The sequence below is a fragment of the Aricia agestis genome, chromosome 11, assembly GCF_905147365.1.
Source record: "Aricia agestis chromosome 11, ilAriAges1.1, whole genome shotgun sequence".
Classification (NCBI taxonomy): Eukaryota; Metazoa; Arthropoda; class Insecta; order Lepidoptera; family Lycaenidae; genus Aricia; species Aricia agestis.
This window is the reverse complement of record NC_056416.1, coordinates 8,314,123-8,319,167: the sequence shown is the minus strand read 5'-3', so window position 1 is coordinate 8,319,167 and position 5,045 is coordinate 8,314,123.

The window sequence follows — 5,045 nt, the reverse complement described above, 5'->3', positions numbered from 1 at the left end:
TTATTATTGTGTATTTATAATTGACTATTTAAAGAATAATAATGGTATACTATTCCTAATTAATTAATTACTTTCATTTGGTGTACAATTTATGAGACCACTTCAGTGTAGCCATTCACTTAGAATTGATGATTCGCGTTTCAATTAATCTCTGGTGCAAATTGTATTTTTAGGTAAGTATGAGCCTATCATATAATCAGATATAATCAGAAATCAGAGGCCGCGATAACAATAGATTTCCAAGAATCCGCGATCGAAGGATTAGAATCAAGTTAATTTGCAATGGATCGAAACTATCGTCGCAGATGAGTGGCTACCCTAAAGGGCCAAGTGGTTCAGGCTGGTGTCATGAACTCTGCAGCGGCGAATCCGGAGTAAAAAGGTCCCTTCAGGCAGGAAGACAAAATGAATGCCGCTTTTATGAGTTTCCGGACTTTAAAAATGACATTACTTTAAGCTCCGACGCTGGGTTCGATGATCTTTGAAAGTGGTATGAATTTTGATTAAATCTGTTTAGTAGTATACTCTCATAGAATGCTAAACATTTGGAAATGTATGATGTTTAAAGGAACTAAGCTAAGTATTGCCAAATTGAAAATAGTTGAAGTAACAAACAGACCTCGCTAAAGTGGTAACGTGTAAACAAAACTTTATATTCTTGGCAATGAGAGGGCTTTTTGTATGTGAATAATAAATAAACGACCTTCTTTTCGTCAAACACTAGGCGGGGTTCTTGAACATTAATTGTCCGAGTCGTCGGAACCTTCTCGGAACGAACTATATGTCGTATAATACTTTGTAGGATAATTGTTCGCGAGGTGGAGTCATCAACACGTTCTTGTGTCACGACGAGATTCAATTGCAATTATGACCGTATTCATACAATTGTACAACTTCATTCTTTTTACTCAATTTGTAAAATTATTTAAATATTTGTAAAAACTTTACTCTTTAACTTGATTGCAAGTTTATTGCAGTGCCTTTACAAAATCAACTTGTTAGATTGTACTTAAACACAACTTATAAAAGTGTCCATATTGACATACGATTCAAAGGACTATACTGGATAAACAGTAATATACGAGTACAGCCGTATTACCTTTTGACGAAAATATCAAAAAGAGAAACCACATAAAATACCGAGAGTAAATATCGCGGACGTGATCCAATAAATCCCAAATAAAGAAGTGCAGTGTGTGCAGATTCCGCAGATGTGGTGGGTGTTCGGTGCCCGCCGACTATTGATTTTGTCCACCCCACCCATGCAGCCCCCAGCCACCGCCGAACTTGTAGCCCAATTATATCTTTAATACCGTATCAATATTTTACTTTCTTTGCCAGGTGTTTCAGAAAAAAAAAATGGGAGATAGAAGCTAAATAAGAAAAATTAGAACATAAATTAGATACTGTTATTAATTGATTTATTGATCGAATCAAGTCGTTAATCTGCATAATATTGTCATTATTGGGTACCTGATAATAATATATTGTTTTCGAGACAATTTGACATAAAACAAATCAGAACAATTAAATAGCGAAAGTGAAAATATTGCATCTTGCACCGTATATTTTCTTGACAATGTTTACTGACTCGTACTTTCACGCGTTATTATGATACAAGTAAATGTTATATTATATTATATAGCATTGTATAATTTTTGTGTTTGTATACGAGAGTATAGTATTTGAGAACTATAAGCTACTATAATATAGATGACCTCTGTGGCTCAGTGGTGAGCGCGTTGGTAGCTCAAGCCGGGGGTCGCGGGTTCGAATCCCGCCGACGGAACAAAAAGTTCTCAATGTTCCTGGGTCTGGATGTTTATTAAATATGTGTATGATATAATAAAAATCTTAAATATATGTATAGTATAAAAGTATTAAATATATTTCCGTTGTCTGGTATCTGTAACACAAGTCCTTTAGGTACTTAGCACGGGGCCAGACTGACGTGGTGTGAAGCGTCCATAGATATTATTGTTATTATTATTATATAAAAACGTAAAAAGTATTATAAGCAACTATTCGGCTGGCGTAGGCCGCTGGCCGACACCGCGACGCGCGACGCACGATTGTACAATGTACAGTGTACACCGTCTACGAAAGCTCTACGTTCTACGCGATGATACGGATTAATCATGATCACGTTACATACAATATCAGCATCATTTATTAATAATTTTAATTATAAAAACGTTATAATTACGTACTTATACAAATATGTATTCATCAAATTCATAAAAAATAAATTGTTATAATAATTTTAATTAAAATTGGGCAACCATTCCTCAAATACGTGCAAGATGTAATTATAATATATTATATAAAATAAGGCGCATTATGGCTAGTTTTATTAATATATATAATATTAATATATATATAAAATTCTTGTGTCACACTGTTAGTTACCGTACTCCTCCGAAACGGCTTTATTGATTTTTACTTTTTACTGGCTACTTTTTATATTGATAAGTGCATTTGTTGAATAAATTAAAGTAAATTATTACAACTCGAGACTCACGTCGACCATTGTTTGTGCGACGGGATAGCGATGGACGTTGACATGGTGTCATACTTAATTAGTCACTTGAATAAAATAATATAGGCGAAATACTTTATATATGGCAAAACAACGTTTTCCGGGTCAGCTAGTAAATTTATAAAATGCTTTAAACCTAAGTATAACTTTATGAAGTTTTTAACGCCACAATTTTTATTCCCATCAAGCGCACAATTTATATTATGCTAATTTTACTTAACTAACTTTCAACCTCATTTATCTTTAAATCAAAGGTTTCCAGTAGTGACGACTGTAATTTAATATCGTATTATGAGTAACTGATATAAAATCATAATTTAATAATAGGGTTAAGTGGTTGGAAAAACTGAACGGCCAATAGAAAAACCAGATCATTGTGCTGTTTTTCTTTTTCACAGTTTTATCATTATTAAGTACTAAATTATAACTTATACGTGGGAGAGCCATGCTGCGGCACGAATGGGCCGGCTTGGCCGGAAAAATACCACGTTCTCACAGAAAACCAGCGTGAAACAGCGCTTGCGCTGTGTTTCGCCGAGTGAGTGAGTTTACCGGAGGCCCAATCCTCTACCCTATTCTCTTCTCTACCCTCCCCTATTACCTCTTAAAAGGACGGCAACGCACCTGCAGCTCTTCTGATGCTGCGAGTGTCCATGGGCGACGGAAGTTGCTTTCCATCAGGTGACCCGTTTGCTCGTTTGCCCCCTTATTTCATAAAAAAAACTATAAATGCAAAAATGAATAAGTCAAAGGTATAATCCCAGTTTTAATGGAGAATAACATTTTAGACACATTAAATCCCTCACGTGTTGTATTAAATTTAAACTGAGGGACACGGGCAATCTCATCATACAAGTTGCTCCAATATGCAATTCAATTTAGTTCGTAAACAACAATTATTATTGGCATTTAAACTGTCATGATAAAATATTGTTTGTTTGTAATATAATTCAGCTAACAAATTAATTTGTATTCATCTGTCATCGGTGAAGAAAGGATGTTATGATACTAATTAGTGGTATGTCCAAACATGGTCGTGTCCGAGTGGTCGCAGACGGAGGAGCGAGTTGGTTGAACGGTAAATTATGACCAGAAACACATCAGCGTTTGATGACTATCACCACTAACTCGTCCAAGGCTTACCAGTCGTGGTATCATAAAATCATTTGACTTTTTATTTCCGTCCCGCAAATACAACTGTAAACTATATATAGGCCATAACCGTAAAAATGCTGATAAAACGATAAACAAATTAGTTCGTTATATTCTAAAGAATCCATTTTTATTCAGCATTAATTAGAAACATATAATATTAACCTAATCAGATAAGAAATTAAGAAGATGAGTATTATTTTTTTTCGTTATTAATATCTCGAAACCTTGGGTGCAGTCGATTTGAAGCTTTTAGATGTCTCAACTCAATCGAACAATATTAAAGCGCGGAAAAAAGTTTCTAGTTAACTGATGACTGTTTATTATTGAACCGAATTTGAACGTCGTAATAGAAATTTTGTGTCTCTACAAATTTGTAATTTCCCACAAGTATGTTTTGAAAGGCAAGTTTTACTTTATTTTAATATAATTATTCAAAACGTAGCTCAGGAACCGGTGTTACATAATGTAATCCTAAAAATAAAGGAGCTTAAACCAGGTAATTATAGAAGTAAGTACCATAAATGCGTTTGAACTTAGAACCATAAAAGGAAACAGGCCAGAAGGGGTGATGCATACTAAAATATTTTTCTAAAGCGGATCTTCTCGTGGCGCGACAACATTTTAATTATATTTAATAAAATGTAAATAGTATACTCTGCAATAATAATTCTCGTTTAAATATTTCTATTACACATAACATCATCACCTAAGAATTTTATATTAAAATGTTTGTGATATGACCGTCATACCTTTTTTAAACGATAAATAATATACTAGTAGCCGAATAGTTAAAGATGTTAGCCATACCTAATAATGTAATAAAATAAAAAAGAGATAAAACCACCAGTTTTATACACCTGTATAGCCTCACTCGATCTTCGTTTTAATGTCTGCATTAAATATCAAAAGATTGAAAGATTCTTTAGAGAGTAAACAAAACATTCCTTATTTTCCGTATCTCAATTCTTTGAAAATTGTTATTTTTTCTAAACTTATAAGTCTGTCTTCTCTACGATCTTCATCATCTCCATGTAGAGGAGACAAATGATTTGGGTTGTTACTTGTTGTTTACCAAAATACCAAACAGTAATTGACCAAAAATAAATGATAACTTCACGTAATAGGTTTATTTACTTATCCACTAACGAGGCTCGCGTAACGGTCACCTTTATTTCCGGAGCTTTATAATATATTCATTAATTTTGATCATTCACACAGTCCGCATAATTTCGCGAGAACGGTTATAAAACTGGATTACACGTACCGGCTATTCCTATGCGAATTCTCTTGAATTAAAACATTTTAAAGACTTTTATTTTTGTTCGTAACGGGATCGCGTTACGTCTAATGG